Below are 15,362 nucleotides of genomic sequence, written 5' to 3'. Positions count from 1 at the left end.
TGCCATTACTTGATGCAAAGTTACGTCCCCTTGTATACGCTACTGAACAAGCACTGGCAAATCCAATAGGTCTTTCCTTATGAGAGATGTATTAGCTTTGTGAATATTGCAAAGCAGTGCGAGGTATCAACATGGCTCAAAGTAAAGCAAGAAATGCGCTGTGAAACTACCATATCTAATATCGTGTCACAGCTCTTTTTTTTTTGCCCTGTTGCACAGCAGCCCAAAAAACAGAAAGGGGAGAAGCAACACGAGGGAGGGTGCTGGGGAGGAAGGTGGTACCAGCAACAACAGGAGAGGGCGAAAAGCAAAATGAGGGAGGTGCGGGGAAGGATGGAGTAAGCACCGGGCGGGGGCAACAAAACAGAGAAGGGACGGTGGATGGAGAAAGAAGCACCACACAGAACTGATGGGGAGGGATACAAAGTATTTCAATCTCATATGTGGCAGCGGAATGAGGCTAAATCAATCTGTGCTTGCTTCATTCTCCGCAGAAAAGAACGCAAGTGATTCTGGCCTGTGCTGGCCAATTAGGAGGAAGCAGAATAGAGTGACACTGAAGCCAACAAATCATAAGCAATGGGCGAGCTCAAAGCCCTTTATTGTAAACAAGCAACAGTGCATGTGCTGTCGTAAACCTAAAAAGGTGTTACATGAACCGAGGCTCTTAGAGGGCTGGAAATCCGTGAATAATTGGGTAAAAACTGCCTCTGCTTGGATTATGAACTGTGCAGTCAGGCCACAGTGATGGGACCCCCAGATTCTTGCTCAGTGAGCAGCTGGATGCTGTCCTAAAGTAGTACAGGGGAATATTGGTTATTATGAGAGGAAACAGCCTCCTGTACTGAAGCACATGATCTGAGTCGCACATACGTGTGCTGACCACATTCGGTTAACTAGCCCTCAAGCTCATCTCCACACTGCGCACGCGTGTTGCACTGCATGCACCCACCATTCACAATTATCAGCTTCTTTTGAAAAAGAAAAGAAACATCATGGCAAGGATATTAACCCGTTTGCTGCTTCGAACGTTCAGCGCCAGTGCTGAATGTTTGAAGAAACGGGTGCGGCCGCGTCGGCCGTTGGACGTGCGCAAAACCAGGGAGGTAGCTCGCGCAACGGCCGACGGCAGCAACGAACGGGTTAAACAGAGGCATGGATGAGAAAATATAAACAGCGGATGGGACACAATGTTGAGAGCTAGAGAAAAATACCACGGGGAGGCCGATGAAAATTATTTAAAGGTTTTTTTCCAGAAATGTTTACTGTAGGGGGAACAAAAGTAGATAATACAAAATAATATAGAAAACACGGTCATAGACTCGCATGAACATTAACAACATGAAAATAAGAGTAATTATTTAAAGGACCTAAAATGTGAAGAGAGGGTGCAACATGTGCAAGCCTCGTGCATTCAACATCTACATTAGAAAGAAATCTACAAAAAAATGAGAACTTATTGTTCAGATTGACCTTCAATTGAGGGGCATTAGTTGCACGGCCACATAAAATTTAAATAAACAAAGTTATAATAAAAGCACTATATTTAAAAGAACGGAGGGGTCGTCAAAAGGTAAAAGGAAAATAAATCTGAAAGTGGATTTGCAATCACAATGAAAACATATTAAGTAACAGGTTACAATAAACAGTGAACAACGATGGAAAGCTGAGGGGTAAGGCCTGAAGGCCTGGAAGAGAAGCCACAAATCAACTTCATCTGAGTTAATAAACTCTACAGGCACAAGTTTAAAAATAGGTGCTGTGCAAATTACAACTGGTGAATAGAACTGTACGTCGCACCAAACCACAGAAGGGAAAGAATGGGTGGACTGAGTGGACAAATGGGGCCAACTAAGTATAATACCACATGGACAACCCCCTGTAGCCACTTGGTTCAGGGTCAGTATGCGTTGTCAACATACATCTCATTGGTTCCCTGATTATTTGTGATCTGCATTGTGCTACGTTACACGCACATGTATATTTGAACAACTTGGCTTAAAAACCAAGGAGGATTTATGGTGTCTTTTGTATATTTATTTTAATGTTTATGCACACACTTAAGCTCTGGGTCGTCTGCACTTTTTATGAGTCACACTGTCATTTGCATTTGTAGTGGCGGAAAATACACACTAGCAACATCAACTAATTCAGTCTCACTGCCTGTTGTATGCAACCCAAAGGAGAACTTACCAGTAGGGTGCGAATAATACATTGTGTGTGGGTTTCCTCCGATTTACCGAAGAGGATTCCAGCTTGACATAAAGAGCCCCACGGTGGACTCTGTTCATATAACAAATGGGGCTGACAGCTGCTCTTAAATAGACTGTGATTGCAAGCCATTCCGCTGCTTGGCTGCACACAATTCGTATAAAGCAAGGGGGAAATCCACTTCCAGAGCGCCATTAATCCCAAAGAAAACACACTTGTAGCCACGGTGCCCCGGGCGGGGCCGGCACAAAGCCGACCATTGAAATAATAGACACTTATTTCACTCCAAAGGCACTTTGTCTCAATCAAAAGAGAAAGCAGAGGCCGGAATGACGATTAACCCCTTCCATGCTGCCGTCGGCCATTGGCAGACGGCAGCACTACCTGCACAGTGCTGCCGTCGGCCAATGGCCGACACGGCCCTGCCCGGTTTGCGGCAGTGCCGCACTTCCGCAAAATCGCGGGCGCATGAAACGGTTTAATGGCAGGAGGAAACAAGTTTTTTTTTTTTTTTTAAACACCATTTAAACTAGCAGCCGCTCCTTTGTAATGGTGGAGGACCGTCGCCCCACTGGCTCAGCGCCATCAACTGAAAAACACAACGATATTTTATTATTGTTTTATTTTTCACCTGCTTGCTGAGCCAGTGTGTATGGGATGGGGCAGGGCCGGGCCACAGGAAGGAGATGTGGAGTGCACTTCTTAATGAACATGTCCGTTTGGCCGGACATCTTGGGCCGGCCAAACATACATGCTCACTTAGGCTTCTCCAACCCAGCTGTATTGAACAGTCCGGTTGGGTAAACAGCACAGACTCCCTGTGTCTCAGCAGACCATCAAACCAGCCTGCTTAGCCAATCCCCCGAGTTTCCTCATAGCATCATAGTGCAGGGATTGCACAGGGAGCCTCTGCTGCTCTCCCAGTTTCTTCTGGGACCAGGAAGAAGGTTTACACCGAGACACAAGGCGGCTGGCAGCTTCAGGTAAATGTTTGTTTTTTAAATTACTAAACCCCCGCACTCCTCCTCCTGAGCTCCCCCGCACAACCTCTAACCTCCCCGCCACCTCTTGATTGTGTCAGCCGCCACTGCATATAAACGATGCGTATCTAGCTCCTAACTTTAAATTGGCATCTAAATTGGTAAAATCATTCTCATGGCGATGCAGAGTCAAGGTTTTTTACCTTCAATCCTGGTAAATTTCAGTAAATGTGGCAAAATTCCAGGCTTTCAGAGAAAATTGTCTGAACAGACGAAAGCATATTTGTGTGTTCTAATGTTTGATTGGTTAGCAACCCTTAGCGGCAAGCAATTTCATTAACAAATGATATTATATGAAAAACTGTGGCTGCATGTCGGTGTTTTATATGCTGTTAAGCACACCCAATTAAGACATTCTGTGCCCCTAGGTTGATGCAGAATGGTAGTACTACTTCTATGCTTGTGGACTGCCCTGGGTTTTTGTTTTCAAACTCTTATGTTGAAAGGCTGCACATGAGTGTGGCACTGGCAACCTTCAGAGGCAGATGGAAAGGGCAGTGCCATAATAAGTTTATTTTTCTCCAATCAATCAGTTCATCTCCTTAGCAAAGGCATTGGGGCTTCTGCCCTAGGTTGACAGATGTTTAAGGACACTGATAGAGGCCCCGTCCTTCTGGGGCACTGCACAACACATCTGTTGTGTTACTCCTGTTGCCACCTCGCTCTATGTTGGCAGGCCACAACTAAGAGTTGGAGTCAGTTCACTGCCACTAAAGCACTATTGCACCTGGCACAAGTGAGGTGTAATAGGAAACCCCACAACTGAAAACTGCATTATGTTTTCACCTGGATTTGTAAAGAGTGCTTTGCAAGAGGGGTGTAGCTTCCTTCAGTCGACACACAAACAAATGTGTCCAAAATGCAGGATTTGAGACTGATACTTGAACTATGAATTAAGGAGGTGCCAGCTTAATACTAGCTTCCATATCCTCTACCACAAAGAGTGAGTGGTCTGAGGCAAGTCATAATCTCTCGCTGCCACTTAGCTTAATCATTTTCAAGACCCGAGAGCCTTTGAAATGGGCTGTGTGGTCGATATTAACAGTGTAAAGGAAATTGAATGCTCGCCTTTCTAGATCTGAGCATGCAGGCCTCGGATGCTATAATCTCGCCTTACAAAGTGGTCAACGGTGAGTGAGCCTTTCACAGTTTAATAGAGTTAAGGTCAGGTTTCCTACACACCCAGACTTACATTTCATCTACTTAATCTGCAAGCAGGTTGGCTGGCCTACATTTTCTCTTTCTGGACAACCCTTGCACGCACGCCCTTGATGCTCACTAAATGCAATCTCAACAAAATTCTTTCTGGCATATAAATTAGGGATGTATGGTAGAGTGGTGACTAAGGCAAAGATATCATCAAAATAACTAGAACACAGCAGGAAAATCACAGTAATGGCTGACAAAATGCACCAAGCTTCTCTCCGGCACGCAATCCTCCAACCCGAAACTGAGAGGTAGACAAAGAGAAGGTATTCGAGGTACAGCTCAACTTTCCCTCAAAGTCATAACATTTAACAGAAGCAAACTGAGCCTTTTTCAGCACTGGACTTTTCCATGCAACTCATCCCTGTGGAGAAGACCTCGCATCTACACGCCTGGTTCTTTAAGATCATGGATGAGGGTTGCCGGTCATGTATACTGCATGCCCACTTAACCCTTATAAACTTATATCTTGGCTTACATCGGATGGACTACTCAGTCATATAGATATATGCCCAGGCTCCTGACCCTTAGGGCGTCTTCAACAATTGAGAGCAGTCCCCTGAGCGCCCACAGTGTTGGAACAACTTTCAACTAAGAGAGAATGAGACGGTCTTCAGAAGACTGGAAGAGAGATCCAATCAAGCTGAACTGAAACCCCCAACCCTAGCCCACCAAGGTTGCAATGGAGGCTTAGCAGCCAGGATCTGGCCGACTAGGAGAGACGGCTGAGTCGCCGCAGGGATAGCGCCCAGTGCGATACAAACACCTCAGGAATGGTCCGCAAAGCTACAACGCCCCTCCACCATCCCACGCCAAGGACTGCTTCTTGTGTTTGGTCCAGCGAACATGGAGGTGATCAGGAAAGATTAGGTGGACGAGAAGAAAGAAGTGGGTAAGGGACCAAGAGTGGAGGCCCATGGAAGAGATGTGAGCAGGAGATGTGGGTCAGCCTAGAAAATGGGGCGGTCGGGACAGGGGAGAAGAGGGAAGGGCCAAGCCAGGGGCAAAAGAGAAAACTGGGCCGATGAGAAAAGATACCGGTCTACAGACAAAGAAGAACAAACAGTTGACAGGGAAGACAACCGGATGACGAGGTGGGTGTCAGGACAAAATGGCAGGGCAGAGGCATGGGGAGTGGCTCTGAAGCATGAAGTGGGATGTGCTAGGTAGGGGCATAACACAGTCCCCCCCCCCACCCCCTACCTTCACGGGCCCCCTCAGCACAGCACTCTGGCTGCAGAGCTCCTGTTTGAGCCCGAGGGGGGCACCTCCACGTGCCTTGCAGGTGGGCCCCCTCGAGTTTCGTTACGCCAGTGAAGCTAGTTTGGTGAGCAAGCCTGCAAAACCAAGTCTTCCCCTTGGCATCTCGAGTTGTAACAGCTCGTGGATTTCTTAAGCTTTTTTGGCAACTACGAACCATCCTGTACTGCCTTTTAAACAATATATAAATACATGTTGTTTCTCCAGGTCCCCCTTTTCCCTCTGTTCTCCCCGAGCTTTTACGTCACCTAAGGGTGGCATAGGGTGCTATAAAAAATAACACACACAAGCACAGCCCATGTATTGCACCTGCCAGCCCCAGGCGAGTTCTCTGATCTTCCATGAGGTCATGCCAAAGAGTATAACATGAACAGGCTCAGTTTACGCACAACGTGGACATCTCTGGGCGTGTAACGCGTTCTTTTGGATTTTGCTTGAATGTAACCACTTGTCTACGCCACCTATTTATTTAAAGGTGCGCATGGCAGCTTGCAACTGATTGTATTCTATTTATTTACTTTAAAAGTTTTATATAGCGCTAGATCGACCCGTAGGTATCAGAGCGCTTTACATACACACTGTAAAAAAACAGAAGGAAATTGCATTACATAGTAGGCAGGCAATAAGGAAGCCAACCTGCAACATACTGCGCAGGTTGGCAGAACTAGGCCAGAACTGGGACGGCAGCCTGCTTGCGCCTCGAGGACCTGGGAGCAGCCAGGCATCAGAGCCAAGCCTGTTACATCAGAACCTGTGGGACAGGAGCGGCGCGCACCCGTAGTACTGGAAAGGCACGCACCTTTGACCCAGTTACCCGGGACTTCACCTGTAGGGGGCGTGAGGCGATGTGGTCATGCCCGCCCCACTGGCAGCCTACCAGAATATTCTCAGACTAAAACTAAACCTCCGTCATTTGCATGGGCACCACCCCGGCTGCCTCCCCCCCCCCCCCCCCCCGCCCCCCGATCAACCATTGACCCAGCACAGGCAGGGCGGGGAGGGGGGGAAGCGTGCACCACGAGAGCATTCCAGGCGCTTGATGGGCGCTGCCCAGCACGCTCTTCAGCCAGATCAGCAACAAACAATCCTCCCGAACAGAGGCTGTGGAAGGGGCTGGAAGGCGGCCTGGTGGCCCCTGTCACGCGCCTGTGTGGGGGACGAGCGCTCACCCATGCGGGGCACGGGTGAGGGCTCGGGTGTGGGGAGGGGCTGGCAGCACTGGACACAAAAGAAATACACGAATGGGATTTTGGAGTAGGATTGGTGCATAGCGCTTGGTGCCAGTTTTACATGTTCTAAGCGCTGTACATAACAAGTACTGCTGCTCCCCAGTTCTTTGGTTCTCATTGCACTGACATCTGAAGGATAAAAGGCAGAGTTGGCCGTGTTTGGTTTGGTTTCGCACGTTACCTGCACCCGCACAGGCAAAAATACACTTTGTGCACACAGACTGGCAGACGTTCAGGCACCAGTGAGCAAACGCGTGGCTTGAGGCCGCCCAACGAGCAGGCATGCAAATAAACACAGACGAGGCGTTATGTTAGACTATATGATGTTGTAACGTCAGCGCAAAGTAAACAAGCATTAGCAAAGCCAAAAGTTGCTTTGCCTGTGCCAAATGTACTGGCGTTGTCAATTGTATTTCTTTTAGACAGGTTGCACGACAGAGCGAGTAGCCATGTCGGAGTGACATTTGTGGCAAAGGCCTGTAAAACTATTGGGCAATGCACATGGAATTTGTCGATTTCATGGCCTTCGTTTTGGACTTCTGGGGCGAAGAGATCGAGGACAACTTGTGAGCCTGTTTTTTTTTTAAATTAAATTACTAGGGGGTGCATATTTTTAAAGATTCAACGTTTGTTGTGCATTTGTAAGCATATGCTCCACGGAATTTGGCAGTGAAAACATGGACTTTCAAAATATTGCACGAGACACCCTAACCATCTTTGAAGTTTAGCAGGAATGAGAAACTGACCGCAAATACAGAAAGGTCGGACCTGCCCCAACGGCGCATGCTCACAAGCAGTCGATACTTACTGCAATCCAAACAGGAGGACATTCTACGTGTAATGCAGATCCACGAATCCAAACGCCGGATGTGCAAAAGATTAAAGTTTGAAATGTATAAGAAAGTGATCTGATAGCAATTGTCTGCTAGCCTGTTTCTGCTTGGAAATGCTCTCTGGGGCGTTTTCACCAGAATTTCATTGATTTGGGACTAACCATTGCTTTCCGTGTCTCTGTGCTGATGACATTTTCAAACATAGCGTTTATAGTACCCCCCCAGTGCCCAATCTGCCCTGTTTCCAAACACCTCTAGCGCCTAATATGCCCTTCTTTCCTAACACCTCTAGCGCCTAATCTGCCCTTGTTTCCAAACACCTCTAGCGCCTAATCTGCCATTCTTTCCAAACACCTCTAGCGCCTAATCTGCCCTTCTTTCCGAACACCTCTAGCGCCTAATCTGCCATTCTTTCCAAACACCTCTAGCGCCTAATCTGCCCTTCTTTCCGAACACCGCGCCCTCATGAGCTCAAAATACTCTACTTGAAATTTGGGCCCGACAATGAAGGCTTTGAAAGCAAGACTTGTCCAGAGGTACCAACGCCTCCCCTCAAGCCCCCACCAACCTGTTTTTTGAGAAACTTGGGGGGTAAAGCGACCTGAAGTAACCAAAAGGGGAGGCACTGCACTTTATAAAATCACGCTATAAATAACCATGAAAATACTGAATAGAATTGGTACAGTCTAGGTCCTACAAGATGAACTGTGCTGCCTGGTGTTAATTTTGTCTTCTCTATTATAATATACCTGGTTATTTATACTGCTGGTATTTTTCTGCAGCTGTTGGTGTTTCGAAGCGTTGTGTTTAATGGATGTTAGTATTGTCTTTTTTAATGGCACTCAGTTTCCTAAAAACGGAAAGATGGAAGGCTGAGTTGGTCATGTCTGTTTCAAGGTTTGCCCGACTAATCACGCCATATGTCAGGAGTGAGCGGTTAACTATTTGACCAATCTTGTAGGCTTTTTTGGATTAGAAAAAAGCAGGATAAAGTGAACTTTTGAACTAGCAGAAAAGATATAGGTCCAATCAGGGACAAAAGACTGACAGAACGAATGGTCATTTTCTGGATATGTTTAAGGTCAAGTAAACTTCTTCGAGAGGCGTAGCATTTATTTATTTACACAGTACTGTTTTGTGTTACTCTTAGGAGAAAGGTCTGAAACCAGGACTGTTTCCTCCCCGTGGTAAATGGTGCTCTTATAAAGCACTCCAATTCCTCTGGTTCGAATTTGTGCTACATAATCTGCAGATTTTAACAAAAAATATGTTTCTACCTCCAACAGATCAAAAGTTACTAATTTCGTGGTGACGGGTTGCTGCCCAAGAGAAGGCCATACGCAGAGGTTGACCGGTCAGCTTTCAGCTTCTTATTACTGTACTTGGATGTTAAAGTGGCATTAATGAGGAGAAACCTCTGCCCAGACAGCGTTCACATATGAAAGAAATTACCCAGTAATAGTACCACAAAATGCCACATAATCTAGTAGACCTGATGCATAATTTGGTCCTTCCCAGCCACATAATTCTAATGAGCCCAATTATAGCCCACTGCAGATGGCTATACCGGTTGTTAAATGCCATGGACCAGAGTTACACGCCCAACCTGCTGGTGAGGGGGCAATAATGAGATAGAGTGCCATTAATACCCAGAATAGCCCTAGGCAGAAGGGTTATAAGCCTAGTCAAACATTATGCCCACTGAGGGCAAAAGGTTTTAAATCGAAAAGGATGAAACAGAAAGACAAACATTGGAATGTAGGTATAGAAAGCCTGTGCCCGCCATTATTGGGGAAACTGCAGAACTCCCGCGCCCACAATAACTTTCCTCAATCTCCCGCATAACTCTCCCTCAATGTTGGTATGTACATAAGCATGGAGGTGGGCTAGCCACTGAAAGATTGATCCAAGCTGGACCGTTTGAAGCCTGGCTTAGGCTCAGTTGGAGGTCCTTTTGGAACTTCGAGCCAAGTACACAAGACGAGCCTGCATGTGGCTTCTGTCTGCGGCCCTCCCTGCAACCAGGATGTGGCATTATGGACAGAGCTGTCGACTTTGGAACTGGAGAACCAGGCACGAGTCTGTGCATCAGGTCAACAGTCTGAGCAAATCACCAATGTCCCCGTCCTTATAAACAATGCACGTGACCTTGTGTAATGTAACGGGTGCTTATGTAAAGCACTCTAAAACTTTCCGGTTGAGTTCACACTATTAAAAAATAGCAGAAAAATGCACAAAGAGGTCCAAACAAAGCCTTAACAGAAGGAAAGACAAATAGATACCCATTTCCTCGCTGATTTTTGCAAAGTGAAATCAGAAAACCTCCCCTCACTTAGATTGTGTGATCTTAGGCAAATATTATATTTCACCAAAACTCTTTTCTTCATTATTGCGTATGAAAGCACTTTAAAAAAACGGGAGTACAGAATACCAGCTGTACCTAAACCTAATGTGCTTGATTTAATAGACTACAATGTTGCTCTATAATAATCTCCATTTTAATCTGTGACACCAGAAGGGTTTACAAGACAATTGTCTTGCCTTTTAGTGTACTAACAGTTTATGTTTAATTCAATAATTTTTCAAAGGTACTTCGCAGTGCTATGTTGTGACATTAATGTCAAAGCTTCATTTGTTAAATAAATACACTTTTTTGAACTTTGAAATGACTTTATCACATTTCGCGTGATGTTTGTTGTGTGGTTTGCATAGCAAGCATTTTCAGGGCTCGGCTCGTGCAGGGGCCTTAAGATCCGAGCCAAACCCTTGCTCTGGCGCTCCCTGTAAACGTGCTGGCTCACCCACCCTCTATGCAAGTGGTGTCGACGAGGCTCACCCCTGGTGTGACCCTAATGTGACAGACCGCGGTTTTGGAGGGGCGTGCGCCACGTGCACCAGGGGGGAAACCCAATCGTCGCCCCCAAGATCAGGTGAAGGAACAGTCAGTCAGTCTATAAAAAGGACAGACATTCTCGCCCGCATCAATCATAGCTACTGGGCTAGAAGAGTCACACAGGCTATTAAATTCCCTGCCAAGTCCGCCTTGCCCCACCTTTAAATCACGCTGTGCCAGGGTGCAGCGACGAGCCTGCAAGTCATTGACCAGGGATTATTTTAAATGTATGCATGGCAAGATTCGGGGAAAGCGCAAGATTTTCATTTTTGCAACTGGCGTGGTGCTTCCAAGTGCTGGAAAGGGTTCGCATGCCTCATTGCTGGGTGTGCAGCTTGCTTCTGAGACTCTAAATGTAAAGCAATGAGATTGTGTGCTTTGGCCGGTCTGAAAGCCCTGGACAAAAAAACTAAGTACTGGATTAGGTCATGAATTGCCATTTTAAATTGTTTCTAAAATCTCTTTACAAAAATTTTGGAAAAAGAAGATTGATGGAAAATGTAAAACTCAGCCCCATCGTTTGAAACATCCAGACCCCACCCCTTCTGCTTCCCGTCCCTAATTACCCCACACGCTGCCAACTCCTTGGAAGAGACTGTTTGCAATTTTTCGACTTCGTGATGCCAATGTGGAGGGGCAGAGAGGAAGTCTAATAGCAGCATGGGCAGGATGTGGCCGTCACCCAATTTCTAAATAAATACCCTGCCTGCTACTGGGCACAGCTGGCCAGATGCCCCAAAAAAATACTTCTGCTCCATTGGTTGCAAGGATAATGAAGACCGACAGGAGCTCCAAAACCATAAAAAAAATAAAAGAAAGACAGGCCCCAGAGAGAAGTGAGACTAACATTAGACATCTATTTTAGTTACAGTAAGACCACACCAAAACAAAAACAAAAAAACACCACCAGGACAGCTCACGTGGTGGTCAAAGTGCGGCAATCTGCCATAATTTGCGCAGGTAAAAGGAATTAAAACTATTCAATTCAATCTAGTCTTCCTCTCTGAACTTATCCTGGGTCAGACTTGGATGCCACATGGCACACATATTGGGCCACTGAATGCCGCTGCGCACCGGGTACCCAGGGTCCACTAAGCATCTGACCTGTACTGCTGCCATCTACCAAGTGAGGCGCTACAGTGGCCACGCCAGACATGTTGAATGACCAGCTCACCTCAAAAGTAGCCTGTTGACTGATACACGTCTGATTCCTCCCTACCACCAGTGACTGCGTAAAACCTGAAAGTGCTCGCCAGGCCGACTGCCTCGGAGCGAAACACATGCCGGCTGCTGTTTATAACACACTGAGATCGGATCAACAATGTAAATTGTAAATTGATACTTGTATAGCGCACTACTCACCCGCAAGGGTCTCAAGGCGCTTGTACGAATACCGCTGTGGAACCCATCCTGGCTTTCCCTGTGAGGTGTCCACTCCTGGACACCCCCAAGGTGGAGGCCAGGCATCCTTAGCGTTGTGGGGGCCGTTGTGGAGATAAAGCAAGCTATTGCCCAGAGTTGCAGAGTGGGACTCCATGACTGGAATAGGCACCGAGGCGAGAATTATCAGGTCCGTGGAATTTTGAGCCCAAGACCCGCCGAGGTGGGGAATTGAACCCTGGTCCCGTGCTAGACCTCTGCATCAGGGTCTGCCGCTCTAACCATTGAGCTACACTTCTCTATGAGAATAATATTAAATTCAGTTTTTGGATATTACTGCCACAAAAATTATATGGCTAATAAAACAATAATTATAAGTAACATAATATATTTTATAGGTCGGAAGACCACCATTAGTGGGGTTTTAAAAGCACAAGTAATAAAAGATAATCCAAATTGATCAATGAAAAAGTAAAAATAATTAACACAGTTCCACATTAGAGGTTGATCTACCACCTTGTTTCAATTACCAGGGTACCGCTGTTAAAACCGCTCTGCCGTGGTGGTAAAGGAACTCATAAGAAATGCAGGAGATTGGAGTGTAAGGGCAAGCGGCCTGCGGGGGGGGGGGGGGGGGGGGGGCAGCAGAGGGGTAAGCATGCAAAAAGTGGGCTTGTCTAACACATCCCAGGTCCAGGACCACTGAGATTGTGTGGCAGGGAAAAGTAACACTATACAGCAGGGTTGACGAATTTATGCACCAATAAAATACAGATTAACCCCTTCCCCGCGGGGCTAATTCCCCCGCTGTGCTGGGGGGAGGGGTGGCACGCACAGCGCTGCGGTGCTCGTGTCACGCAGCACGGTGGCGTTGAGCTCGTCATGACCAAGACCGTTTCTACAGAACGCTCAGCACAGCAGGGGATTTATCCCACCGTGTGAGCGCCGCGCATGTCATGACGAGCTCAGCTCGCCATGAGCACAGCGCAGCCGTGACTCATGACGAGCGGAGCTCGTCATGAGCACGGATGAGGGCATAGCACAGCGCAGCCGTGACTCATGACGAGCTGAGCTCGTCATGAGCACGGATGAGGGCATACCGCACTTTGGAACACATTTAGTGATAACATTGAATATTGTCATTTTTACACGTTAAAACTAGTTGGACAAAGGTGTCACCTCAGCAACAGAAAGGTGAGTAGTCAACCTTTATGAAGTGGTTTCCACTGCGCGCCAACACGAGTCGTTACATGTTTATAATTTTTGCTCCGTTATAGCCAGAAACCATGTTTTTTGTTGAATTCTGCAGATTATGCAGCAGATGATGCATTAAGTGGTAAATGCTGCAAATACATAATTATGCAGACATGCTGTGGCTGCAAAATTGTGCAACTCCAGTCTCACAAACCAGGACGCATACATAATAGTGTTGGGACAGGTATGCAAATACAGAGATTGTCCTGGAAAATAACGAATCCCCTAAATCAATCCTAGTTAATGGGGTTGAGAGCAGGTGGGGAGTGAACACAGAAAGGCTGTGGACTACAAGGTGAAGGTCAAGTCCTTCTGCAGTAAAGAGAAACTGCAAGAACCGGAACTGGAATGAGTCTGACCTGCTTCCCAGAGATTCAGAGTTACTGGAGCAGTTTTAGCAAGGCCCTCCCCACTGAAAAGGTATGCATTCAGCACGGATGCAGTGATACCAACCCTCTGTAATTAGTACTGCATTAATAAGGAGTCAGAGAACAAACAGCAGCAACTAGTTTTATTAATTACTGTTTAATGCGTAAAAAACAAGTCCAAACGTATGCAACATATTTGGTCGCTTCTTATTTCTGACAGGCTCCTGGGTAAAACGGGTGGTGACACTGCAAGCAGAAGAGAGATCCCAGCATTTCTGTAGTAGAAACAGCAGCTACTAGGAACACACCGCCTCCCCACCAGCTAGACGAGTTAAACATCTGGCCCTGCCAATCAGAGGGGATTAGTAGGCATCTTCTTGTCCAGAGGGCTCCAATTGCAGCATGTGTTACTGTCGGTGTAAGCCGCACCATCTGACCAGGAGATGTTCATTTGTGAGCGTCCACCGACGGAGAGGATGGTACCCGTCCTAGGATGGGCAGACCCTGCATCCCACTGGTACCTGGATGAAAGATGCTCAGTGCGTCTACTTCAAGGGGACCTGTGTGCCCAATGAGCATTTCATTATTGTAAAGTGGGAACACTGCTTCCAGGCCTTGGATTTCAGCCTAAAATTCGTCACTAGCAACTATATCAGTTTACTTACTTCAATTGGACTACAGCCTGACGACACAAGAATACATGATGTCATCACATTAAAAGCAAGGTTGTTGAAAACAGTGTCCGTGATGACATGGACAGTTGTCCACTACTCCCCCAATCTACTTATGCTGTAATCTCTTGCAAGCCTATTGGTAAGTGTTTAGTCTTCCAAAACATTGGTTCTCTTATTTTTTTACAGAGTTTTATATAGTGCGAACTTGACCCGAATCGGGTATCAGAGCGCTTTACATAGTACCATTTGCATTACATGTGGACACATTCATTTTTGTTAGGCACGGGGAGATTAAGTGATTTGCCCAGAATCACAGGATGTTCAGTGTCATTGCAGAGACTAGAACCAGTTCCCCAGATTCGAGCTCGACCGCCCTAGCCGTAAGGCCACCTCCTCTCCCCTTTTTGAAAGTCATACGAGACACCTCGCGCTTTTAGAAACATCACTGGACATTCTTGCCTGTGTAGTTTCACAGTTTCCATTTATTGAACTGGCCTCCTCTCGGGGGGCGCTTTATTAAAATAGCTGACCAGCTGAACCAATGGAAGTAAACATGGCACTATCTACAGACTATGGCCTTTCCACTGGATAATGTCCATTCTGCCGACGTAAGCTTTCTTCTGCGGTCACTTGTTTAGAAAATGTTTTAACACAGAGAAAAAATGCACTTAAGACGGGTTGGAGCGACGGGGAATTTAGGTGAAAATAATAATCAGAAAGAAAAAAAAAAAAAAAGTGCCTTTCGCTGCTACTGCCTCCGCCGCCCACCTCAATCCTTTAATCCCAGTAATCTCTGGGAAGGCACAGGCTCTCCACCCAATCAAGACGCTGCTCTCATGCTACGAGAGTGGTGCCAGGATTGGTCTGAGTGGCCTGGTCTGCCGCTCAAACACTGCCCGGGAGCCTACGACTTTTCTCCTACCCAGAACACAGTTGGTTTGCAGATCTTATGCTATGAGAGCAGCGTCAGGATTGGTCTGAGTAGCCTGGTCTGCCGCTCAGACACTGCCTGGG

General features: G+C 46.7%; 1 protein-coding gene across 1 annotated transcript in view; it reads right to left on the bottom strand.

Moving 5' to 3' along the window:
* RNF24 (ring finger protein 24) overlaps positions 1–15,362 on the bottom strand; it is a 145,155-nt gene that overhangs the window by 115,106 nt on the left and 14,687 nt on the right. The gene's annotated exons all lie outside the window — the stretch shown is intronic.

Source organism: Lissotriton helveticus, chromosome 2_2 (genome assembly GCF_964261635.1).
Source record: "Lissotriton helveticus chromosome 2_2, aLisHel1.1, whole genome shotgun sequence".
In the NCBI taxonomy this organism is placed as follows: domain Eukaryota; kingdom Metazoa; phylum Chordata; class Amphibia; order Caudata; family Salamandridae; genus Lissotriton; species Lissotriton helveticus.
This window is presented reverse-complemented; position numbering and strand designations above follow the sequence as displayed.